Genomic DNA, 27696 nt, shown 5'->3' with positions numbered 1-27696 from the left:
GGGTGCGTAGTGTGGGAGGTTTGTTGCCAGATAAGAGATTCTAATGTGTTCAAGTTTTGTAGGGGACAGTTGAAATTTGAGTCTCTCACCAATCTGGCGGACATATTTGGAGAATATAATAATGGCACATTCACATTAGAAGGAAATAAATGGGTTGAATAAAGCTGTATACACAGATGGGCCTAGAAGGAATAAGTACACAGAAAATACATTGAATTTTTAATTTATATTGATAAACCCTTATATTTTCAATATTGGAATATTGAGGCTTTTCCCACTTTCTTCTTTTACACAGATGATAGCTCCAGGGGTGACCAATCGTACCATCGTGACAGAATTCATCCTCCTGGGGTTCCCCACCCAGGGGACCATAGGCTTCTTGCACCTGCTGCTCTTCTCCCTGGCTTAACTGTGTGCCCTGCTGGGGAACGGGCTCATCGTCCTCATGACCACCCTGGACCGGCACCTCCACACCCCCATGTACTTCTTCCTGAGGAGTCTGTCCTTCTCGGACCTCTGCCTCATCTCACTCACGGTCCCCAAGTCCATTGCCAACTCTCTGAGGCACCGCAGCTCCATTTCCTTCCCGGGCTTTTTAGTCCAGGTGTTTGTGCTGATTCTTGTAGTAGGTGCAGAGTTGCACCTGCTCACAGTGATGAGCTTTGACCGCTATGCTGCCATCTGCCACCCACTGCACTATGAGGTTCTCATGAGCAGAGACAGGTATGTGCAGCTGACATCTGTGTCCTGGCTGGGTAGGGGCATCATCTCTGTCATGCTAATAGCTGGAACCTTCTCCTTGTCCTACTGTGGGTCCATCATGGTCCACCAGTTCTTCTGTGACATCCCCCAATTATTGCCTATTTCCTGCTCAGGAAATGTAATTAACAAACTTGCACCCATTCTCGTAACTGTGGTGTTGAGTATCTACTACTTTATTTTCATAGTCATTTCCTATGCCCACATCTTCTCTGCTGTCAGGAAGATCCCATCCACAGAGGGGAAGACCAAGGCCTTCTCCACCTGCCTTCCCCACCTGCTGGTTGTGGTGCTGCTTCTCTCCACTGGATGCTTTGCTTATCTGAAGCCAACATCAATGACCCAGTCCCTCTCTGATCTGGTCATTTCTATGTTCTAAATGATGGTGCCCCCCACCTTTAATCCCATCATATACAGTCTGAGGAACCAAACCTTGAAAATGGCTGTGGGGACACTGATAAATGGCCAATACACCAACAAGTGAGATATCACAAGCTAAAAGAAACTCCTCATTCATTCTGTTTTTCCCCTCTAACTCTTACATGTCATCATTTATATAGTATAGACTCTTGCGTTAGAAATTCTCCTTTTCCAGAAATTTATATGCTCATATTCTTCCATTAACTGTAGTTTCCTAAAAATACTGTATTTACCAAATCTCCAACTGTGTGACGTTCAAATAAACTGAATTCTCACTCATTGTTTAACTATGTATTTGGTGTAGAAAGAATGTTCTAGAACTCCAACATTACCAAAAGTTATGTAGAGTGAAGCTGTGGTAAAACGGATTGCTCCTTGGGAGCCTTTGGGTCACCAGACTGCAGTTATGGGCTCTCAGTTCCTGCAGCCTGTGTGTCTCCACTGAGGGGCCCCCGTGCAAGTGAAGGGAAGCGGTGCACCGTTGAGTGGATCCCTCACCTTCATGAATGTAATGGGTCACCTCCCTCTGAGATGAATTCATATTTCTGTTCAAAGGACAAGGAGCATCTACTCCTGAATCTGCCAAAGATGGAATAATTGATGCATTCTTGGGAAAGGAATCTGTGATTGAATCTGACAGTTGATGTGAATATTAATCCAGATGTCGGATTTGTTTCTAACAGGACTACTCTCTTTGATGTACTATAATAGAAGCAAAATATAAGAGAAATATTGTCTGGACTGAGTCTGTTATGAGCCTTCTGGCCTGTTTGGAGACAACGTGTCCTGCTGCAGAGAGGTCGCGTGAGGGAGGAGCCTCCCCCAGCTCACGTTCTCAGGGTGGGTGAGCAGCCATGAGGACCCCGCATTTATAGCATAGAATCTGCCGGCAAATAAATGTTACAAGTATTGCATGTTTTGCATTTCATAATATAAAAAGTGATATAATTGCAAACATACCAGAAAGTGGAGAAGAAGACCTGGTACAGGATATCAACAAACAACCTTGTGAACCCCTTAAATGTGGAAATCTAAAAATAAACACAAGAGCAACAAGTGTCTTAAAAATTATAAAACTTAATTGATGAAACATAGTACTTCAAAAATAGTTCACATTAAAAAAAAAAAAACATGCTTTCGAAGGACTGTGATCCAATCAGAACTCCATATAAATGACCATGAAATAGAGGTTTCAATCATAGACTCTGATTCTTTCTTATTTTTAATCTTTTTATATATTTTTACATCATTCTTCATTTTTTGCAAAATGTATGCTTTCTCATCTTAGGTGTAGTCCCTGTGAGACCCCAGCACTCACTCCCCCACGAGCATCACTATCGTCCCCTGTGCCCTTCCCACCCGTTCTGATCCTGCTCCCTTGTCCCCATTGTAGTGAGTCTGGTTTATACTTGCCTGTTGGTGTTGATTTTTACTTTATTATAATTACTTTTTTTTCCTGGTTTCTTATTTGGATCTTCTATGTTCCTGCTATGAGTGAGACAATCTGGTATTTTTCTTTTTCTGCCTTGCTTATTTCACTGAGCATGATCCCTTCCAGCACAATCTGTGTTGCTGTGAATGGCATGAGTTTATCTTTTTGATTGTTGAGTAATAGTCCATTTTGTGTGTAGACCACATCTTCTTGATCCAGTCATCGATGAGGGGGCATCCGATGTGGAGAAAAACGAACTCTCCTGCACTGCTGGTGGGAGTATGTACTGGTCCAACCACTATGGACAGCTGTGTGGAGATTCCTCAAACTGATAAAAATGGAGCTTCCACATGATGCAGCAATTCCACTCCTAGGAATCTAACCAAAGGACAAAAACACGATAATTCAAGAGGACGCCTGTACCACTAGTTTATCGCAGCACTGTTTACAATAGGTAGGCTACGGAAACACCCCAGATTCAGATTGTTTAAGAAACTTCCACCCATCTGTGGGAGATTCATTTCAAGTGCAATTCCTACTTGACTTGTGGATAGAAGAATGAATTTCTCTTGGAGGATGTTGCCCCAATACGAATTGTGAGGGTTGGGAGGCCCCACTTTCTGTCTCCCCTCTGCTCCCCTCCACATGGCGGGGTCCTCAGTGGAGACACACACAGGAGCTGTGGGTACCGAGTGCCCAGAACTGGGGTCCCGTGACCGTGTAATCCCAAGGACAAACCCCCTTTAGAACAACTTGATTTAAGTAAATCAAGTTGGAGATGAGTGAGTTCTATCTAGAACATTCTTTCATATACCAGCCACAATATTTAAAAAAACTAGGATTCATATATTGAATGTCACACAGATATGAGTTTTGAAAAATGTCTGCATTATTTTAGGAAATATATTATTTTAAAGATTTATTTATTTAGTTATACAAGCACTGGCTACAGACAGAAACCCGGGAGGGTGAGAGAATTCACCAGAGCCAGAGCAGGGAGCAGACTAGGCCGACTGACGAAATACACTGCTGAGGGGAGCAGCAGGCGCAGCAGGATAGGTCTGAGTGCCATGTGGGTCCCTTGCCAGTGGCCAGGGATTGAACTAGCACTGCAAAGACTTAGGGCAGCTTTGCAACCCAGTGGTCAACCGTTGCGCCATCTGGGAGGCCCAGGAAATATATTTTTGAAGAATAGAAAAATGTTAAAGTTTGTCAAAGGTAATCTGTAATGAAATGTCTTATTTACTTTAAAAAAGATGAGGTAACAGTTAGAGGGAAAATCTAAATAACTGCTGGATTCCTGAATGTAGATGGTGTAATTAATTTAGGAAAACAATGATATCTCACATGCTGGTGTACTGGCCCTTCATCAGTCTCCCCACAACCGACTTCATGGCTTGGTTCCTTGGACTCTATATAAGGGGATTAAAGGTGGGGGGCACCACCATGTAGAACATAGAAATGACCAGGTCAGACATGGACGGGGTCTCTGAGGTCGGCTTCAGATAAGCAAAGCATCCAGTGGAGAGAAACAGCACCACAACCAGCAGGTGGGGAAGGCAGGTGGAGTAGACTTTGTCCTTCCCTTCTGTGGATGGGACCTTGCTGACAGCAGAGAAGATGTGGACATAGGAAATGATGATGAAAAGGAAACATCAGATACCCAAAACCACACTAATGAGAATGGAGACAAGTTTGCTCATCAAATTTCCTGAGCAGGAAGTAACCAATAACTGGGGGACGTCACAGAAGAAATGGTGGATCGCGTTGGACACACAGTAGGACAAGGAGAAGGTTCCAGCTGTGTTCATCATAGCATAGAGAACCCCACCCAGCCAGGACACATCTGTCAGCTGCACACACCTGTTCCTGCGCATGAAGACCTCATAGTGCAGGGGGTGGCAGAAGACAGCATAGCGGTCAAGGTTCATCACTGTTAAGAGGGTCATCTCTGCACCTGCTGAAAAAAGCATCATGAAGAGCTGAACGACACAGCCTGGGAACGAGATGGAGCTGCTGTGCCTCAGAGAGTTGGCAATGGACTTTGGGACCGTGGCTGAGAAGAGACAGAAGTCCTTGAAAGACAGACCCCTCAGGAAGCAGTACATGGGGGTGTGGAGGTGCCGGTCCAGGGTGGTGATGAGGACGATGAGCCCGTTCCTCAGCAGGGTGCACAGGTAGACCAGAGAGAAGAGTAGCGGGTGCAAGAAGCCCATGGTCCCCTGGGTGGGGAACCCCAGGTGCACAAATTCTGTCATGGCCGTGAGATGGTCACCCCTGGAGCCGTCATCTCTATAGAGGAGGAAAGAGCAGCAAAATCTTAATTCTTCCAATATTGAAAATGGAATGGGTTATCAATACGAGATAACAATTGAATGTGTTTTCTATATAATTATTCCTTCCAGTTCTACGGACACTAATATCATCTATGTTGTTTCATTCAACCCATTTATTACCACCTCATGTGAATACGTCATTATTACACTCTACACGTAATTCCTGAATACTGATGATAACTGAAAATTTTATCTGTCCCCTACAAAGTTTGAACAAATTAGAATCTTGTATTTGTCAAAAATCTCAACAGAGCTCCCACGCTACGCTCCTCGCCCCAGTTGTGCTGCTCCCGCCTGCTGCCCAGGTCCCAGCGTCTCCGCCCAGCACACCTCCAAGAGGTTGTCCAGGGCACATTCCCAGAGGACACATGACCATGCTCAGCCCCTCCCCACCCTGGAGAGTCTGCCCCTGCTCCGCCAGCACAACCCTGTCTGGGGAGGCCCCACAGGGATGGGTGTGCACGGAGATGGGTTGTGTGGGTCTCCGTTTTCCTGCTCCCCGGGACACGACACTGTCCTGGAACTGAATGATCTGGGCTCGGTGTCCCTGTGCAGCATGTCCTGACGCCTCCTCTGTCAGATTCCTGCCCCTGTGGCCACCCTGATGCCTCCTGGTCCGTCCCCTCGTCTCCTCATCTCTCTGCCCCTGACTCCACACATCTGAGGACCCAGAGACCACGTCTCCCGCAGGGTCTCCTCCTGGGTCAAACCCACACGTCCCTCCTGCAGGATCGTTCGTCCACCCCCTGGTCCCTCCCAACCCCTCTGCCCCCCTCACACTCATGCACGTCTGTGCAGGGAGGAGGCCACTCCAGGCCTGAGCTGGACGGTCTGTGCGTGTGGCTGTCCCTGCTGGTCCCAGGGCCCCGGGTCCCCCGGGTGTGGGTTTGTTCCTCCCCCCAGGCCCGTGCATGAGAGGGGATGTCTGGACTGCCCTCTCTGCTCCTCGTCCCATTCCACTTAAAGCAGGAATTTTGGGAGCATGTAGTGACATAAAATAATTGCCAACACTTTATTGGGAATAATGCCAAAAAATTTACAGAAAATAAGGAAATAAATCAGGATACGTGTTGGTCAAGAATTTTGGCATCTGTTTAGTGTTTTGTATACAAATTTAAAATGATGAAATAATTTTTGACATATATCCATTCCCTCACCCTGTTTAAATACTGTGACTTTGTTTTACAAAATTGCTAACAATCCCTGAGTGAAGGCGTTGGAGAAAAATCCCAAGTCCACGTCCATAAATCATCACACGTACCTGCCAGTCTCACGTTCATGTCAGGGCCATGAAGTGGTCAACACATTGCTGTAAGAGTTATTGATTTTCTACTTGACTCCTCTCTGTCATACTAATTAGGACAAAAATGCATAATGTTCTGAATTTAACAATACGTAATTTTAATTTCTTCTGGATTTTCTTTTTTTTTTAATTTTTATTTATACAATTACCCGGGTACAGGTCAGAGGTGCGGGGGTGAAAGGATTCCCCAGAGACAGAGCAGGGAGCAGATCAGGTAGAAGGACGGAAACACAATGCTGAAGGGAGCAGCGGGGAGACGGGGCGGGGGGTCTGCTGTGCCTCCTCTGGACTTTCTTTGCTACAATCTAATCTCATTAATTGTTGTGATTTTTTTCAGTACAAAAACATACTCAGTGTCCTGAATGCTAAAATACAGGTATGAAGCAAAAATCAACACATCTACATAAATCAAAATCTTCTAATGTGATCGATGTATTAAAAGTCAATATCTTTGATCATCTTAAATATATATATATATATATATATATATATATATATGTGTGTGTGTGTGTGTGTGTGTGTGTGTGTGTGTATTTTCTGTCATTGAGTCTCTCCCCAGGCTGATATGGGAGTGGGACACTGAGTGACTTGTGCTCATTTAGAATTCATTAGCTTGTATTATTTTCAAAATGAATACTTTATTTTATTTTTTTTTCTATAAGCAATATATATTTTATTTTTTTTTAATATTAAATTTTATTTTTATATTCCCCCATACAATTGCAAATGCCCCATTCTGACCCCAATCCTTCCCCTCCCGCCCCCCACCCCCCAAAAAGTGTCTCTGGTTCATAGTTTTTTGTTGATTTTGATTTTCACTTTCTTATATTCATTTTCCTGGTCCCTTATTTAAGTTTTCTAGATTCCTGCTATGAGTGAGACCATCCGGTATTTTTCTTTTTCTTTTTGGCTTATTTCGCTGAGCATGATCCCTTCCAGTGCCGTCCATGTTGCTGCAAATTGCATGTGTTTATCTTTTTTGAATGCTGAGTAATATTCCATGGTATATATGTACCACATCTTCTTGATCCAGTCATCTATTTTTGGGCATTTGGGTTGTTTCCAAAGCTTAGCTATTGTAAACAGTGCTGCTATAAACATAGGATTGCAGGTGCTCTTTGGAATTGATGTTTCTGTGTCCTTTGGGTAAATACCTAGGAGTGGAATTGCTGGATCATATGGAAGCTCTATGTTTAGTAGGTCCAGAAATCTCCACACAGCTCTCCATAATGGTTGGACCAGTTTGCACTCCCACCAACAGTGCACAAGAGTTCCTTTTTCTCCACATCCTCGCCAACATTTGTTGTTGCTAGTTTTTTTAATATGTGCCATTCTCACTGGTGTGAGATGGTATCTCATGGTAGTTTTGATTTGCATTTCCCTGATTACAAGTGATGTTGAACATTTTTTCATATGTCTGTTGGCCATTTGCATTTCCTCTTCAGAGAAGTTTCTTTTTAGCTCTTCTGCCCATTTTTTGACTGGATTATTTTCTTTGTTGTTGTTGAGTCTCATCAGCTCTTTGCAGATTTTTGTGATCAGTCCTTTATCATTAGTGTTGGGTGCAAAAATGTTCTCCCAGTTGGTGGGGTTTCTCTTTGTTTTTGTTATTGTCTCTTTTGCTGTGCAGAAGCTCTTTAATTTGATGTAGTCCCAGCTGTTTATCTTTCTCTTCACTATCACTGCTTTGGGTGATGTGTCTGTAAAGATGTCTTTGATGTGCAAATCCCGTAGTGTTTCGCCTATATTTCCTTCTATGTATTTTATGGTTTCAGGTCTTATGTCTAGTTCTTTAATCCATTTTGAGTTGATTTTTGATTTTTTTTGTCAAAATGAATACTTTAATGACAGAGCTTTCTCAAGTCTAAAAATGAAGGTTTACTTCTAAAATATTTCACGTTTGAGTGGATTCTTCCCTGCAAACAGCTGGTGGCAGATACCTGCAGTCTGGGGGGGAAGTTCCCTCTGCCGTGTCGAGTCTCTCTCCTGAGGTTGTCCCCATAGCAGGTCAGAGGGCGTCCCGGCCTCTCACTCTATGGTCAGGGCTTGTGGGGAGCCTCTGAGCACTCACAAGATGTTGCACCCCGTCTTGCGCCGCCTCATGGACAGAGCAGGGACTCAGCGCTGGGCTATTTGAGCTCTGGTGCTGGTGTCCGCGGGTTGGACACAATCCAGATTCCAGGCCTCAGTGACCTTCCTCCAGAGGGACAAGCACTTTTTTTCAGGTCACTGTCTTAATTGGCGTCGTCCTGTAGCAGATTCCAGTGACCATTAGTGCCCTGAGTGTGTCAGAGGTGATTTCCTTAGTTTTGACCCCTGTGTGGCCAGGACCATGGTTCCTCCTCAGGCCCCAGCACCTCCCATGACCGCTTTGGGGACAGGGGCTCCTGTCGTCAGAGCCAGGACGAGCCCCGTCCACAGGGAGCAGGAATGTTGTGCCACCCTCGTGCACCCTCCTGGGTCTGGCAGGTGGGGGAAGGCACTGGCGGGGGTGGGAGGAAAGAGTCAGGGACAGGCTGAGCAGGACAACGAGCAGATAGCCCGGACCTGGACAAGACGGGGCAGAAGCCGGATCCCCGAAGTGCGAGTTGTTGGTGCCGCAACAAGATCTGCATCCTGACGCTCCTGCCGGCCCCTCCAGTGCCTGAGAGTCTGACCTGCTGCTCACCTCGCGTGGAGGTCGCCTTCATGTGGACAATCCTGCCTGGGGCGTGGGGTGGACACAGCCAGGCTGGGGTCCCTTGGGGGGCTGAGGGCGTGGGCAGCCGGGAGGGAGGGCAGGGTCCGTGACTGCCTCGGCTGCCCAATCCTGGCCAGCAGCCGGGGGGACCCGTGGGCAGCCATGTGGAGGGAGGCCAGGGCTCAGGGTCCCTGAGGCACGCAGGGGTTGAGGAGCCTCCCCCAGACGAGTGGCCGGCAGGAATCTCTCTCTGGCATTGTTGCCAACCGGACAGTAGTCAGCTCAGAGCTGGCCGCCCTGGGGTAGTTGCGTGGACCGTGAGGCCCGGGGTGGAGGGACACGGAGTGACCTAAGTCCATGTCCTCCTCTGACAGGAGTGACCCTTTCATGTATGGTCCCGGCTGGGCCTGCGTGATGAGAGGACACATAGGACAAGTCCCTGAACCTCCCAGATGTGTTTTTGCCTTTGACTGAAATGTGAATATTTGTGCCCTAAGGACTCTGCAGGGCGGACACAGCCCCAAGGGCAGGCGGGATGGGGTCATGGGCGTCTGCTTGGAGCCTGGGGCTGGCCGAGGTCTGGGTGAGGGACACGCGCTGCCCAGCAGAGATGGGCCATGGCTGCAGAGGGGAGGGTGCTTGGCACTTTTCCCAAATCCGGGGATCCCCGCGGGTGTGTTTAGGGGGACACACACTGCGGCCCCGTGTCCGTCCCCCTTGGCCTCAAGGACGACCCATGCCCCGTCCCTGGGGGATCCAGCCTGTGGCCACTGTGACCCATGATGCTCTGGGCCTCTGAGACCCCCGGGAGATGACACCCCCTTTGTCCTGCTTCTCGTGGGTGCCAGGGGCAGGTGGGGTCATCGCCTCAGGCAGGGTGTCCTTTAGGGGCTCAGGGAGAAGGTCGTGGGGCGCTGGAGGAGCTGGGGTGCTTCTGGTGGGGATCACAGGGATCCTGTTTCCTCACTAAAACTTTTCTAGCTGAAACTTCTCAGCCAGTGAAGGGAATGTCCGTCCTTCCCTCTGTCCTGGCTGTGCAGCGTCCAGCCCCGGTGCCCATGTGTAAGTGTCAGAAAACAGACTCAGGTGCTCTGTCGCCCCGGAGGCCCTGGGGGGAGACAGGGGACAGCAAGCGGGAGGGATGGAAAGTATCAGTTTGCCATAGTTAGACGCCACAGGAAATGACATGACAGGATTAATTCAGGACACTCAGATTCTATCCAATGATAAAATCAAAAGAAGCATCAGGAATGTACGAGATTTTATGCAGCGCAAATCAGCATGGGTGGCTTGGTCACCGGCTCAGCAGCGGGGAGGCTTCAACCTCAGTCATAAGTGTGAGAGGCCGCGGCCTCCTGACCTGTGAGGAAAGCATCTCTGGGGATCTGAGACCGTGTTGGGTTTGGGTGTCCTTCCTGTTGTTGCATTTGTGAGGTTTTGTGTACTTTGGATGCTCGCCTTGCCAGGCGTGTGATGTGCACACAGCTTCCCCCCGTGCAAGTGTCTGTTTTGCGATGGCGTCTTCTGAGGCACAGGAGCTCGCTAGTGTGGTGGGGCCACTTGTTTTTGCTGGTTTCTCTGTCCTTGGCCATGTGTGCCCAAGTCCACCTTTGGGGGTTGTCCAGGAGGGCTTCCCTGTGTTCTTTCTGGTGTTTTACGGTTTTGTGTCTTTTCCAGACATTAACCATGAAACTTGCTCTACATCAGTAATTCTAGGGGCAGAACAGATCCAAGCCACAGTGAGTGGTCACCCGTGAGCGGGGAGCAATCAGAGACTGGACACGCCAGGAGGCGAGGGAGGGAGAGAAAGGGCCTCACAACTCTACCTCTGTCCATCCTTCCTTCAGTGCAGTCTCTTTTTCTTTTGAACAGAAGCATGACTGTCTCTTAGAGGAAGATGCCCTATTAGGAATTATGAGGGGTGGGGCCCCCACTAAGATGTCTACCTCCCTCCACAAGGACAGGAACCTCAGTGGACACACACACAGACTGAGGGAACTGATGCCCAGGACTGCGGTCCCTTCCCCAGGTGCTCACCAGGAGAGACACCCCTTTACCACTGTTTCATTTCACGTAAATGCTGGTGATGTGTGAGTTCTAGAACATTCTTTCTACAGCATGTACATGTTTTAGTCCTGAGCTGGATTCAGTTTATAAACATCACACAGGGAGGGGTTTGGCAAAGGATTGCAATATTTTTGGAAACTACACCTTATGGAAGAATATGAGAATACATTTCTGCCAAAAAAATAAAACCTAATGACAGGAGTCAGTGCATTGTAATGATGATGTATCAATGTTAGAAGGAGAATCTATATAAATGAAAGGGTATAATTGTACAATGTGATATCTCATTTGATGGGGAATGGACCCTTGATTAGTCTCCCCACAGCCAATATTGTGGCTTGGTTCCTCAGACTGTATATCACGGGATTAAAGGTGGGGAGCACCATCGTGTAGAACATAGAAATGACCAAGTCAGACAATGACCAGGTCTCTGAGGTCGGCTTCAGATAAGCAAAGAATGAAGTGGAGACAAACAGCACCTCAACCAGCAGGTGGGGAAGGCAGGTGGAGTAGGCCTTGGCCTTCCCTTCTGTGGATGGGATCTTCCTGACATCAGAGTAGATGTGCACATAGGAAATGACAAGGAAAATGAAACAGCAGGTTATTAACACCATATCAATGAGCATGGGGACAGGTTCATTCATTAAATTTCCTGAGCAGGAAATAGCCAATAACTGGGGGACGTTACAGAAGAACTGCTGGAACGCGTTGGACCCGCAGTAGGACAATCAGAAGGTTCCAGCTGTGAGCATCAAAGAGATGACAGCCCCACCCAGCCAGGACTCAGCTGTCAGCTGCACACACCTGTCCCTGCTCATGATGACCTCATAGTGCAGGGCGTGGCAGATGGCAGCATAGCGGTCAAGGCTCATCACCGTGAGCGGGGTCAGCTCTGAAACTGCTGACATAACCATCATGAAGACCTGGAGGACACAGCCCAGGAAGGCGATGGAGCTGCTGTGCCTCAGAGAGTTGGCAATGGACTTGGGGTCTGTGGCTGAGAAGAGGCAGAGGTCCGTGAAGGACAGACTCCTCAGGAAGAAGTTCATGGGGGTGTGGAGGTGCCGGTCCAGGGTGGTGATGAGTTCCCCAGAGGTAGACCAGGGACATGAGCAGCAGGTGCAAGAATCCCATGGTCCCCTGGGTGGGGAACCCCAGGAGGACAAATTATGTCACAGCCGTGAGATTTGTCACTCCTGGAGCCGTCATCTGCATAAAAATATTGAGCAGAATACAACATATGTGAAACCTTCCAGTCTGAGTCTAGATGAAACCTACCAGGACAGTCACAGGCATGTCCCAGCAGTCACTCTCAGGGTGTGGAGTGGAGAGGCTGATCGTGGGATTCTGCTCTGGTTGAACTCATAGCCTGACTGACAGCCCCTCCTCATTGCCCCAATCTTGCTTTCCCACCTTCTGTCCAGGCCCCAGCAACTCTGCCCAGCACACCTCCCGGAGGTTGTCCAGTGCACAGCCCCAGAGGACACGTGACCATGTCCAGCCCCTCCCCACCCTGGAGAGCCTGTTTCTGCACATACAGCACAGCCCTGGTCTAAGGAGGCCCCACAGTGACGTGTGTGCAGGGAGATGGGGTGTACTGTTCCTTGTTTTCCTGCTCCCCAGGACCCGACACTGTCCTGGAGATGAATGACCTGGACTCGGCGTCCCCACACAATGTATCCTGACACCTCCTCTGTCAGGGTCCTGCCCCTGTGGCCTCACTGCTGCCTCCTGGTCTGTCCCCTCATCTCCTCATCTCCCTGACCCTGACTACCCACATCTGAGGACCCAGAGACCACGTTTCATGCAGAGTCTCCTCCTGGGTCACACCCACACGTCCCTCCTGCAGGATGGGCTCGTCCACCCTGGGGTCCCTCCTCGACCCTCTGTCCCCCTCAGACTCATGCACATCTGTGCAGGGAGGAGGCCGTTCGGAGCTGAGCTTGACGGTCTGTGCGTGTGGCTGTCCCTGCTGGTCCCAGGTCCCCAGGTTCCCCGGGTGCGAGTTTGTTCCTCCCCCCGGCCCGTGTGTGAGTGGGGACATCTGGACACGGGCCAGGCCTGCCAGCTCTCCACCTCCCCACTCTCATCACCCCCCCCCATGGGATGATGGATGGGAGGCCCTGGGGAGGCAGGATGTTTAGGAGAATGTGGTGATATTTAATTATTGTATGAGACTAGAGAAAAAATTTTTGCTATTGTAATGGAAACAAGAAAACAAATTCAGAACCTGCTGTTTTGTGCCCTCTGCCAAAACCTTTTCAGTGACTTAAAATAATATTTATATTGATAATATTATATTTTATATAGCTGTGTTGCCGTGTGGAGTCAGGTAAAATGTTCACATCCATGATAGACTGATTTCTACACGTGACTATCACTTTAGCATGAAGGAAAAAAAGATCAATATTTATCACCTTAAAAATTTATGAATATCTCACTCCCGATTGTGTCATATTCTGGGGATGAACATGTGAAGCTTTTCCTTTTAAACTACTAGTGTGAATTTTAACTTCCTCTTAAGATTCTTCCTCACTGTTCCTAAATAGCTCTCATACGTATGATATTTAACATGTGATGCACTTTCATCTCAGTGTTGTCAGTGCCGAAATATCATGGCTATGACCAATAATTTTCAGATAGACCATAATTAAAATGTTATATGACCACAAATATATTAAAAACCCAAGCTGCAGAAGTCCTTTAGTTGAAGAAAAGTAAAAAAAAATATATATATATATTCCCTCTTTGAAATTCATCCCAGAAAATATGGCACTGTGAAATTGAACTGTGATTTTTAAATACTAGCTTTCAGCTTTCAGTTATAAGATGAATATTTTAACTACTGCTCCTCTGAAATACAAAATGCATTGTGAAATGATACTTGGTTGTAAAACACGTTACCTCAAAAGAAACAAAATAAAATTCCCTTTGGTAGGACAACAAAATAATGTCAGTTGTTCCTATTGAAAGGCTGACACTTTGAAATGCAGTTCAATGGAATATATATTCATACTGAATAGAAAACATTTAATTACAAGGGGAACCTCTCCACCTTATTTGACCCACACGTCCAGTCTGCCGGGAAGCGCCCGCGGGCCCAGCAGTGGCTTCCCACAAAATTTGCCCTCACAGAGATGGGAGGAAATGCAAACATCTCTTGATGGCCAGGTCAGCCGCTGCCCTCCGCGGTGCTGGCCTCTGACATCAAGGGTCCAGGCCTCTGGCTCACTTACTCCGCAGACGGGCCCCAGGACTCATTATTTCCGTCCCCTGCTGCCCCCTCAGACCCTGACACCGTCCCCAGCTCCCCTTCCTCAGGGATCTCACCTGAGGGGCCCGGGTGTCCCTTGTCCCTGTGGACTTCTCGGCGGTGTCCCCAGTAATGAGCCTCTTGAGTCAGCAGCACCATCAGGGCGTCCTAGTGGACTCTGTGAGCAGGACCTGGACCCCCCATCAGGCCCCATCACCTCCCCTGACTGCCGCAGGGACCCAGTGTGGCCCGCTCAGAGCCCCAGGTGAGCCCCGTCCTCAGGGAGCTGGAAAGTCACCACCACCCCCTGTGCGCCCTCCTGGGGCCTGGCACGTGGGGGCTGCAGGAGGAGGGATAAACAGACAGGAAGGAAGGAGCACGGGGAGGAACAGTGGGAGAGACAGGAAGGGCAGCAGAACCAGAGGGCAGCAGGATGGAGCCGGCGCCGCAGGACCGGGAATGTTCCTGTCATGTTAGAAATCCCTGTGTCACCCCCATGCTGCCAGCTCAGCCCCACACGTGCCGGAGCCGAGATGTGCCTGGCAGGTGTGTCTCCCCTTGGCCAGCACAGCCTGCATGCGCACGGGGTGGCCGTCGCTGGGCTGTCTCTGGGCTGGTGTCCCATCGGGCCTGCCTGCATCTGGATGGGGCTTATTTGTGGTTCCCGCCAGGGGACACGCCCAGGAGTCGTCCTCACATTGGAGATACTTGTTGGCCTGGGTGGGGACAGGCCCCGAGGGTAGTGTCGTGAGATTTTAAAAATTCATTAATATTCAGCTGTGGCCTTAATGCACAGTGCACACATGTTCACTCTCAGGAGAGGTTCTGAGGTCCCGGGGGCTCCAGTGTCCCTGGGGTCAGCATGGTGTCCTGCGTGGTCACCGAGGGCCAGGAAGAAAGAACCTTGTCAGGGCTGGGTCCTGAACACCAGTGAGCCCTGAGTGGTAGTGACCATAGCAGCCCCAACCTCTGAACCCCAGAGATTTCTGCACTCCAAAGACCCCAGAAACCCAGTGACCCCGGATCCCCAGTGGCATCTGAGCCCCAGTGACATCACAACCCCAGTGACCTCTGCACCCCAATGACCCCTGAACCCCTTGACCCCAATGACCCCTGAACCCCAGTGACCCCTGGACCCCATTGACCCCAGAACCTCAGTGACGCCGGAGCCCCCGTGACCTCAGAACCTCTCCTGAGAGTGAGCACACGTGCACGGTGCATTAAGGCCACAGCTGAATATTAATGAATTTGTAAAATTGTGGGTCCTCTTGTAAAATAATTCTGCAAGTGTCACATGTGCTCATTTAGTTTGGGAAAAGATTTATTTAGCGGAGACTGTTCCGGAATGTTTTAATCCACGTGGAATGAGAAGTTGTCTGAGTGCAAAACTAGTCATTTTGTAGGAGTTAAAACGGGAAAACAAAAAACCGGCAGCAGGACTCTGAGCCCACACGGGGAGGGGGTTCGTGTCTGGGCAGGAGAACCCTGCTGTGGTGGGCAGGGGAAGCAAAGGCGTCTCCTTGGAGCGAGCCTGTACGCAAAGGCCCAGGTCCCAGAGGAGAGGCCTGAGGCCAGGCAGAACGTGGGGCCGCTTGGCGCTGGAGAGGACAAGCTGTCAGCAGCGGGCGCGGAGCTGCTGGGGTGTCTCAGAGGCCAGGAAGACCGTGTGTCCAGCTCTTCCCACTCCGCGACATCCTGCAACAGCAAAACTACCAAGACAGTCAAAAGGCCGGGATGGGTGGGGCAGGGAGGAGAAGCGTGGAGCAGAGAGCTCCGTGGGCTCCTGTAATATTAGGATGCTGACTCAGGCCATGTGGGGTTGTCTAAACCCACAGAGTGTGGCACCCTGAGAGGGTGCTGAGCGTGACATGTGTGGGGCCCTAAGACGTGCCAGGGCAGGGACGTGCTTGATTCTCTGAAAACTCTTGACTTTCAAAATTCTGGCTTCTCTGACACCCAGACAGACAGACAGACAGACACAGGGCCTGCAGCACTCAGCTATTTCACCCTCCTGCTGCTCCCGCCGGCCCTGAACACTTTCCCGGCCCTCAGTGACCATGTGACCTGCTCCTCGGGAAGGTGGCCCTTGTGCCTGTGGGCTGCTCAGAGGCAGGCACCTGCAGGAAATCTCAGCAAGTGGGTGACGTGTGGGGCCCTCCCAGACTCCTGTCGCCAGCGGCCGAGACCAGGGGGCAGGAGAGAATGGTGGGAGACTCGAAGGCGGCCCAGCAGGAAGGCACAACCGGTGACAGGTGACCCATCCCGCCTCCCGGATGGCGTCAGCTTTGGATTGGAAGATGAGAAGGGGGTGCCTGCAGCTTCGTCCTTTCTCAGGGTTGCCTTGAGCAGTCCAGGGTTGTGCTTCTGTGATGTTTTCAAATTATTTATTCTGGATCTGTGAAAGGGCTGTCAGAATTCTCACAGGGTGTGCTGGGTATTGGTAGCTGGCTCCTGGCCTTTTGACACTTTCTCCTTCTGATTCATAAACTTGGTGTCTCTTTCACATAGTGTATCTTCTTCAATATTATTTGTTGGTGTCTATAGTTTTTAGCATGTGGATTTTCTAACCATTTGGTTCAACATCTCCCTCAACATGTACTCTTTTTGAGGTTTGTCTAAATGGAATAGTTTCTTACTTTTTGTATCATTAGTACAGAAACATAACTATTTTTTGTCAGTTGGTTTTGTATCCCATAACCTTTGTGAGTTTGTCAGTTCTGATTGCCTTTGGAGGGGGTTTCTTGGGCTGCCTATAGAAGGCTATTCTGTCTCCAAAGAGACACAGTTTTAATTATTCTTTTCTAATGTTGGATTCCTTTTTTTTTTTTCTTGCCTTATTGGCCTTCCAGTGAGATACACATGGGGAAATAACAAGCGGTCTCTTCAATAAGTGGAAAAACTGTGACCTCACCTTTTCACATTATTGAATGGCTTTTCCTTCCCACCCAGCCAGAAAATCACTTATCTACTTATATTTCTCAAAGATGTTCCCTATTACAAAACAGCCATTTTCGTTGTCAGTCCTTATCCAGCTGTGATCCCGGCTCTATTAACACGGGCCTCTGCGAGCAGGACACAGAGTGGCTCCTCGCTCAGTCGCAGCAATTTCAGATTGTAGTCCAGCATTATGGTGGATCATTCTTCTCTTCTACCCCACCCAATAAATGTGTTCAATCCCCACAGCTTCTCCCTCATCATTCCTTCAATGTCGTGGTCAGTTCTCCCATCCCCAGGTTCTCTCGACACTTGTGGATGGTGCCTCTGCCCCAGGCTGCCGAGTCATGGTCTGGCGCCCAGGCTGCTGGCCCTGGGTCCGACTGCCTGCCTCGTGCCTTCCCCTTCGGCCCCACGTGCTGAACTAGCATCTGCTATTTTGGCTCTTTCTTCAATTCCTTCACAGTCACTTAACATCATATCTGACTCCTCATCTGTTACCTCCCGGTACAAGACATCCCCTCTACTCTTCTTAATACTAATAATGATGAAGCCCTTTACAAAGGTCAACACTGTCCAGTCATAGCCATATGAGCCAAACCTTACAAAGTGCCTTTCCTATCGATCAAGAACAGAAAGCTTGATCATTCTGGGAAGGGTGTGCATCAAGAGGTATAATTGGGAACACCCAGGGGGCTGAGGACGGATGCATGAACTTACCCCCAACTCATGCATCACAAGGTATGACTGGGAATACCCTGGGGGGCAAGGACCGATGTATGACAAGGGGCCCCAGAAGCTGATCAGTTGATAAGATTAGGACCATGCCAAGGGGGTCCAGGATCTAGTTTTGATGACAACACTTGGTCATCAAGGTGATAACATGGTCAGCAGACTCATGTCCCCCAAGCCCTAGAGAACATTCCTGAGTTTCACCCATCCTTCTCTCCTTGTCCTCCTATGCACATAGCTGATGCTCTCTGATTATTCTACCAATAAAAACAGCCAGGATCTTGCTCTCAGCAGCATCCTGCCTTGTGCAGTCTGCTCCACGACTCCCGTGTCTTCATCAGTGTGGTGTTGCACAATGCAACATCCACAATCAATAGATAAAATTGAACTCTAATCTCAAACTGTACATAGAAGTCAGCTCAAATGAATTAAACACTAAACATAAGAGATGGAATTGTAACAATCCTAGTGAAACACGGGAAAGCTTTCTTTACACTGGTGTCGGGAATGATCTTTGGAAAGTGCTATTAAAAGCACAATCCACAAGAAAGAAAATAAACACGCCAGGCTACATGAAAGTACAAAGTTTCTGCAGGGCAAAGGGAGTAGCATCAGCAGAACATGAAGGCTTCCAGGGAGTGGAAGAAAAGGTTGTAAACCATATATTTGATAAATGATTAATATATAATGAATAAGGATCTCTTACAACTCAAACCATATATTTGATAAATGATTAATATATAATGTATAAGGATCTCATACAACTCAAAAGGGAAAAGCTAAATTTCCCACTTCAAAGGGTCAAAGGATATGAATACACTTTTCTAAGCCTTTTTCTTCTGTTCACTGCAACACATTGTTTCCACTGGGTTTCTTCTGTCAGTGAATATCAAGTTACTTTTCCCTTTACTTTCAATTCAGAAGCTTCACACACTCCCTGTGCAAGCCCAGTCTCTCAGTTCAGCATTGGAGGTGGGACGATGGCAGGGGAGTCTGTGTCATGGGCAGAGCTGGTGCGCAGCTGAGATTCCTTGGGAAGGGGATGCAGAGGATTTGAAAGGTCTTGTATACTCGTTTTTAAAGGAGTCTGTTTTTCCAGAAAGGACCACCACACATCATTATACCAATTTTATATAAAGCTGCTCATTTGAATTTTGTAAAAGATCTTTAAGATGCAACCAAGGGCTTCAAGATAGTGTCTCTTTTCAATGAAGACCTCTATTGTGGATAATTGGCCCCTGCCGCCAATTTGCAAAGCCCAGTTTCTCCAAGGATGCTTTCTGCTGCCACATCTGTCATTCCAAGAACTGTTTTACTTAATTGCACTTGGTTTTCATTCCTCTTGGGGAACTTTCTAATTAGTGCTTCAGTCACATGGTATCTTAATTGGCTTGTCTGATCCATTTTTCCATTATTCAATGTTGTCATAAAACACGCTTCAGGGACTCAGGCATTCCTGCCACGTTACATGATAGGTAATTTTTCACAATCAGCCATTATTCTCTTTTTTATTTGTGTGGTAACAGTTGCAATCCCTCTTTTACTTTTATCTTATTCAGCTCCTGTCTTTCCCGCCCTGGTCTTGCTAAGGGATTGCCTATTATATCTTTCAAAGTAAAGCTCTCATTTTTTTTTTGTGTGTGTGTGTGTATATTTCTACTATTTATTTCATTTGTTTGTTGCACTGACATGGGGGTTTGTGTTTCTTTATTGTCCAGTATGCCTATATCTGTAGAGTGGAATTACTGGGTCATATAACATTTATGTTCTTAATTTTTAAAAGAAACCTCCACAGCTTTCCACATGAGGGCACTGATCTGTATCCTCACCAGCAGTGCCCAGGCGCTCCCTTCTCCTCACATCCCCTGACTCCCAGATGACATGCTGTTGTTGCCTTGTGATTTGACTGTGTTCCCTGGGGATGAGTGATGTCAAGCGCTTTCTCAAGGGCCTGTGGCCATGTCTGTTCAGATCGTCTGCCTGTTTTTTAGTCTGATTGTTGAGACTATGCTACTGGGTATATAAGTTGTTACTATTTTTGGAAATTATGTCTTATCAAATACATAATTTGCAAATACCTTCCTCCATTTGATCAGTTAGTTTCATTTTGTTGACAGATCATACTTCATTTATTTAATGAAAATATTTCATGATTTTTAGCTATTTTCTTAAAATCAGAAAAGAAATATGTTTATGTTCAATATATTACCTTTTCTTGAGAATCATTCTCTGTCAGTACCAGGCTTACACCAGCAGGGGGACCTGGGGTGGTGGTCGCTTCCACCCAAAGATGAGTCACTTCCGCCCAAAAGCGGAGGCTGATGCAACAGTAACCGGATGTTGCAAATCCACGTAAAGTGCATGTGCAGGCTTTCCGAGATATAGCCCCTCCCCTAAAATAAAGAGAGTTCCTGCTTCCAGGCAAGAGAGTGCACGCATCTTTTCATCCCTAGCCCATCCGCCATGTTCCTGAACCCCGTCGGCCTGCAGGCAGGACCGGCAAGTGGCGCCCGAACGTGGGACATGAGTACGAGGGATCCTCTGAGGGACCGATCAATCAGTAAGGTAAGGATTAGTTAAGTGATCGGCATCATGGGCAATACCATGTCCAAGGGCCAACTTGTTAGAGCCCTACAGCTTCTGCTTAAACATTATGGAACTCCCATTAAGGTTCAGACCCTTAATGATCTAGTCTCAGTCCTCGCAAATACCAGCAAATGGTTCTTTCAGCAGGACACCGTCTCAGTAAGAAACTGGGAAAAGGTCAAAGCAGACTTCCTTCTTTACAGGGACCTTTATGGACCCCAAACAATTCCCCCCCATATTATTTCTGTGTGGCAACTAGTCCATGATGCCCTTAGTGATGGGGGAGCAGCTGCTTATGAACTAGTGGCTGAGGTATTGCACTCTGCAGCTCAGTCCGAAAGCAAAAAGCCTGCCACATACTCGGCTGCAGCAAGCTCAGCCACAGAAACCCTCCCTTTTCAATCCTCAAATCCGGGGGTAGATTCCTCTTCAGACGAGGGGATTGTGGAGGACAATACAGACTATCCACCTCCCTATGATAGACCACCCCCATCAACCAAAAATCAGTGGCATCCCTCCCCCACCACTCTCCCCTCTGCCCCTCCACTCAACTCCCATGGCTCTGACCCAGACCTTCCTGGGCTTATACAGTCCCTAACTTCTGTTCTTTCGAGATTTGTACCCTCCAACTCTGAAAATTCTCGGGAATCCCTTTTGGCCTGCCCGGTCTCAGTTGTTCAAAATGATCAGGGACAGCAGGTCCGGCAACATTCGGCACTGCCTTTCCAAGACCTCAAGCTCTTAAAAGAATCTATCAAAGACTATGGACTTCAGAGCCCTTTTGTTCACCAAATGTTAGACACCTTTGAAAACTTTATTATGACACCTAATGACTGGAAGGACACTTTCCGCGCGGTTTTGAGCCTGGGGGATTATCTTTTGTGGAAGGGTCAGTTTACAGAACTCTGTGACCAGTGTGCTCAAACCAATATTCAAAGAGGTTTTCCCCAACAAACTAAAGAAATGTTAACCGGGAAGGTTCCAATTTTAGTACCAATCAGCAACAATGTTTATATAATCCTGCTGTTTTTGCACAAGTAGCCTTGGCTGCAAAATCAGCTTGGAAGGCACTGGGATCCAGGGGACAGCCTCACCAATCCCTTACAAAAATCCTCCAGGGCCCCTCAGAGCCATTTGCTGACTTTGTAGCTCTCCTTCTAACAGCAGCCTCTCGAATTATGGGTGAGGGCGAGCCTACCTCTATACTAGTCAAACAATTGGCATTTGAAAATGCTAACAAATGGTGCCAGGAGGCCATTCGCCCATGGAAGGATAAACAGGATATTTCTGGGTACATACGCTTGTGTAAGGATATTGACGGGGCTACCGTTACAGGCACCATCATGGCGGCGGCTCTGCAGCCATCAGCCCAGCACCCCCCCTCCTTTGCAACATGATTCATTGGACAATAGTTAATAATACCCCTTTCCTTCTGCAAGTTTCCAGAAAGGGGGGTATTCTTCTGTCATTCTTGTCTACCAATTCCACCACTGGACTTCCTTCTATAGTGTCTTTCAATCTATCATTCAACAATCAATCCTCCCTCAATTGTAGCTGTCACCTTTCCTCTTGTTGGTCCAGAACCCTCAGCAATTCCTTTGTTGTCATGCGTTTCCCTAAGGTTGTTATTATGCCTGTCAATGTGTCTGAGTCTACTTCTCAGGTAATCATCTGAAATCGATAAGCAGGTCTGGCATTGGTTGTTGGCACCTTAATCTCTGTCTTCACGACGCTGGCAGCTGTGGCCGCGGTGGTTGGTGGCCTAGATCAATCCAACTTCGTACTCAATGCAGATATCAACAACCATCTCGCAGTCGGACTACTCCAGAGTCTCCAGCACCTTTCTCATACAAAATTCCATCAACAACCATCTCGCAGTCGGACTACAGTTGAATCCACAAGTTTCCTTAATACAGGAAGAAATTGACTTATTGACTTTAACTGCTCATGTTCCTTGTATTCCTACCTATGCCTTCACGTGTGCTACACCTGCCATCCTTTTCAACTATTCCTTTCAAGTTCATACCCTTAATGCCTACCTGCGCGGCCCGTGGAACCAAACTTTCTCAATTTTACTGCACAATTGGCTAATCAAATTCTAACCATTAACAACATCCATGCTTCAGTACAAAATCCTTGGGGGAAGCAATATCACTCCTAGGTACAATCCTCTTCTGCCTGGAAATCATTTTCTACATCCTGTGGTGCCAGTGGAATAGACGAAAAATCTGCAAGTAGCTCTCCAAAACGTGTGCTATTCTCCATTACAGCCCACTGAAAATCCCAGGGTGTGGATAAACATTGCCCTTGACCACCTGTAGGCCAATGACGGGTAAGATGGTGGTGTACCCGTAGCAACCTAAGACAGCTCCACTACCTTACCTAGGATCCTGGTAGTGGGTGGCTATGACGGGTAAGCACGTGAGTACGACTGCCACAACCTAAGACAGGCCCAGTGTGTGTCCCCCCCCATCAATAAAGTAAAAACGGGGGAGATGTCAGTACCAGGCTTACACCAGCAGGGGGACCTGGGGTGGTGGTCGCTTCCGCCCAAAGATGAGTCACTTCCGCCCAAAAGCGGAGGCTGATGCAACAGTAACCGGATGTTGCAAATCCACGTAAAGTGCATGCGCAGGCTTTCCGAGATATAGCCCCTCCCCTAAAATAAAGAGAGTTCCTGCAGCCATCCATGTGAGTAGAAGCATCTTTTCATCCCCAGCCCCTCCGCCGTGTTCCTGAACCCCGTCGGCCTGCAGGCAGGACCGGCAATTCTCTAAGTACCTAAGAGTCCAGAAATGTTATTACATCAAGAGATTTATCATGCTAAACAGCCATATTGCTTAAAAATACTTAATGAAAATAATATTTTGGTCACATAGACTCAGATTTATATTTCTATACATTGAGCCATGTCTGTGCAGTGCCACAGCATGAATAAAAGGGGCGCTCAGCACAGCCCCAAAGAAACAGACTCAACGGAGCATGGAGGCGCCTCCCAGTCCGGGTTCCTGATGGCCGGGATGACGCTGCTCATGGAGAGGCAACAAAGGTCCAGGGGAGGCTTGAGGCGGGGGTGCGGGGGGCACTCTCGCTCACCCCGACGCCCACGGGGGGCCACACCGGGCTGGCCGTGCTTGCCCAGACAGAGCTTTACCCTCTGCGCTACACCCCGCACCGAGGCTGTGCTGTGTTCACACGCGGGGCCTCCTGTTTGGGTGCAGGGGGGGAACCCTGTGTGTCTGAGTGCACCACAGCAACCTCCCTGCCACGGGGCTCCAGCCACAGTGTCCACCAGGTGCAGGGACCCATGGGACTCACTGGGCCTCCCAGAGCGGCGGAAGAATATAATGTGAAAACTTACAATATATGTCTCCTAATGGAGTCATGACATCAACTCTCTGTTACATTTTGCTAAGTTGCCCCTTTATCAGTCTCCCCACAGTTGACTTCATGGCTTGTTTCCTCAGACTGTCCTCTATATTCCAGAGGTCTGTGTGTCTGTTTTTGTCCCAGTGTCATGCTGCTTTAAGTATTAGAGCTTTAGTGTATGGCCTGGAGTCTGGAAGTGTGCTGCCTCCAACATGCTTCCTCATTTTTGTCAGGATTTTTGGTTGTTGAATATGCATTTCTGTAAAGTTTGTTTTATGTCCTTGGATAATGCCATTGAAGTCCTTATTGGGGTTGCATTGAATCTGTAAACTGCTTTGGGTCAGATGGGCATTTGGTAATGTTGATTCTTCCAAGCCCAGAGCAAGGAATATCTTTCCATTTCTTTGTCTTTTCTATTTCTTTTAACAATGACTTACCCTTTTCTTGTATCTTCACCTCCTTAGTTGTGTCTACTCCATGGTACTTAGTCTCATGGTTGTAAGTGGGATTGTTTTCTTCATTTCTCTTCTAGTTCAATTTTTGGGAATAAGAAGGGAATTGATTTTTGTGTGTTGATTTTGCAATCTAGCTACACTGAAGTGGCTTCTTGATTTAATTTGTTTTTACAGTGCAATCTTTAGTGTTCTTAGTGTGTATTATATGCCACAACAAATTTAATTGTGCTTAAATGTTTAAAGCCATACAACCTAGAGACAGTTAATGTTTTATTAATTTAAAATTTTCAATTCTGTTATACAAAGGTGACAAAATGAATTCTCTTACTATAGTCTTAGTATAAATTTATATGTCTTAGTATGAATAGTCTTTGTATAAATTTATAATAATCTGATTCAGCTTTTTCATTCAACACATGTTTTGAATTCTCCTTATATTCCATAACCTATTCTTGTTATATTACATAACTTTTATTGACCAGTAAGCTATGACAGTATCAAGAATTAAGTATTAAGAATATATTAAGAAAGTTATTTATCAGTTGATAAACAAAAATGCCAATGATTTAAAAGAACAGTAGCAAGTTGTCAACCTAGAAGCTTATATATCGAGTTTTTGCCATCTTTTTAATTATTCCTGGCTGCCTCCAATCTGACATTGTGCACACATGGGACTCGCCTGGGCTAAAGGCAAGATCAGCCCTGATTATCACCCTCAGAACATGAATGTCTGAGAATGAGTTAAATATCTGATATCCAGTTGGAATTATATTTTATCATGAGATATTTTGGTGTGAACTTTTCAAACATTGGACATCACAGATGGGAAAGCAGGAGTCAATGCAGTCAGCAGACAAGAGCTGAGGCCAGACAGCAGCCACACACTTGGGACATTTCACTTCCCAATTTTAAATCTTCAAATTCTTATTTATTTATTTATTTATTTATTTATACTAGCAGTGAGTACAGTCAGAAGCATGGGAGGGTGAGAAAATTCACCAGAGCCAGAGCAGAGAACAGAACAGGCAGACTGACGAAATACACTGCTGAGGGGAGCAGCGGGCAGCAGGAGAGGTCTCCGCGCCACATGGGACACTCACCCGGTGGCTGGGGATCAAACAGGTGCTGCAGAGGCTGCGGGCAGCTTCACAGCCCAGTGCTCAACCACTGCGCCACTGGGAGGCCCTTCTTCAAATTCTTTATGTCTTTACATCTACACTAAAAGATAGCATTATTTATGATATGTAAATCTGGTGAGTTTTCTTGTTTGAACAACTCCATATGGAAACACAAACACTCTGAGACGCCATAATAATGTGCCCAAAAAGATATTGCCCTCAAATTCCCAGGCATTCTTGGTAATTAAATAAATGTGGATAAACACATGTGTAAAGTGTGGCGTGATGTTGTGAGTGCCATTTCTCAACTATTTCTGGAAATATTAGAATATTGTGTAGTTGAGTAGCTATTATTTTGTTTTTACCATTATAGCTTCCTAAGTTCCTTTATTGTTTCTTAAATAACCCTACCCATTATATATTCGTAATTTTTAGTGATTATACTGCACATGAAATTAACTGCTTTCACTCACTGTCTTATTTCTGGTGTCCACTGTATGCTGAGTGTGTTTACAGTAAATGCCATCAGCACCCACACCAGAGCTTCCCGATGGGTCTCTACCACATCAGGTGTGGTCCTTATCGACAGAAGGTCATGACTATTCAAATTCCATTACAGATCATAAGGCCTTATTTATTCTGTGAAGGCCTCACTCACTAAGTAAAGGGGCCTCTGTCCTATCCATGATCCCGGATAAGTGACAATTAAGGGGAAGCACCATAGAGACTGGAGATGCTGCCCCATGAGAGAACCTCTGCTGATGACTGAGATGAAACCCAAACATCGCCTCCCTCGGCCGGGTGCACAGAATGGAGAACAGCAGAAAGATGCTGAGGTCCAATCACACCAGTACACATGGAACACCAGAGAAAATTCAGTGCTCAAAAGTGCAAAATATAAGTTATAGGAGTATATGAAGTATCTTAAATATAATTAAAAAATAAGCTTATTTTTTGAATTATACAATAGAATTAAACATATCTATAAGAATATAATGCATGGGGCCTCCCCAGTGGCACAGTGGTTGAGCGCTGGGTTGCGAAGCTGCCCGCAGCATCTGCAGCGCCGGTTCGATCCCTGGCTGCTCCCCTGCCCCGGTGGAGGGTCCCGCATGGCGCGCAGACCTCTCCTGCCGCCCGCTGCTCCCCTCAGCAGTGTACTTCGGTCCTTCTGCCTGCTCTGCTCCTCACTCTGGCCCTGGTGAATTCTCTCACCCTCCCACTCTTCTGACTATACCCAGTGCTTGTATAAATAAATAAATAATTAAAAAAAGAATAGATTATTAAAAAAAAAGAATATAAAGCATGATGAAAAAAATTAAAATCAATGTCTTGTAATGGAGTCATGATGTCATCTTCTCTATTACATTTTGGTGAGTCTCCCCTTCATCAGTCTCCCCACAGCTGACTTCATGGCCTGGTTCCTCAGGAGACAAACAGCAAAACAACCAGCAGGTTGGGAAGGCAGGTGTAGTATGCCTTGGCTTTCCCTTCTGTAGATGGGATCTTCCTGACAGCAGAGAATATGTGGACATAGGATATGACGATGAAAATGAAACAGCAGATTATCTATATCACACTAATGATAATAGGGACATATTTGTTCATAAAGTTTACTATCAGGAAATAGCCAATAACTGGGGGATATCACAGAAGAACTGGTGGGCCAGGTTGGACCCGCAGTAGGACAAGGAGAAGGTTCCAGCTGCGTGCATCACAGCATAGAGACACCCACCCAGCCAGGACACAGCTGTCAGCTGCACACACCTGTCCCTGCTCATGATGATGTCATAGTGCAAGGGGTGGCAGATGGCAGCATAGCGGTCAAGGCTCATCACCGTGAGCAGGTGAAGCTTCACAGTTGCTGAAATAACCAGCACAAAGACCTGGAGGCCACAGCCTGGAAAGGAGATGGAGCTGTTGTGACTCAGAGTGTTGGCAATGGACTTGGGGACCATAGTTGTGATGAGGCAGAGGTCCGTGAAGGGCAGACTCCTCAGGAAGAAGTACATGGGGGTGTGGAGGTGCCAGTCCGGGGTGGTGATGAGGACGATGAGCCCGTTCCTCAGCAGGGCGCACAGGTAGACCAGGGAGAAGAGCAGCGGGTGCAGGAAGCCCATGGTCCCCTGAGTGGGGAAACCCAGGAGGACAAATTCTGTCACGGCTGTGAGATTGGTCACCCCTGGAGCCGTCATCTGTGTAAAAGAGGAAAGAGAAACAAAATCTTAATTCTTCCAATATTAACTATAGAA

The sequence above is a fragment of the Talpa occidentalis genome, unplaced genomic scaffold, assembly GCF_014898055.3.
Source record: "Talpa occidentalis isolate TD23 unplaced genomic scaffold, MPIMG_talOcc4v2.1 talOcc4.18, whole genome shotgun sequence".
Lineage (NCBI taxonomy): Eukaryota > Metazoa > Chordata > Mammalia > Eulipotyphla > Talpidae > Talpa > Talpa occidentalis.
The sequence above is the reverse complement of the archived record's forward strand: the minus strand, read 5'-3'. Positions refer to the sequence as shown.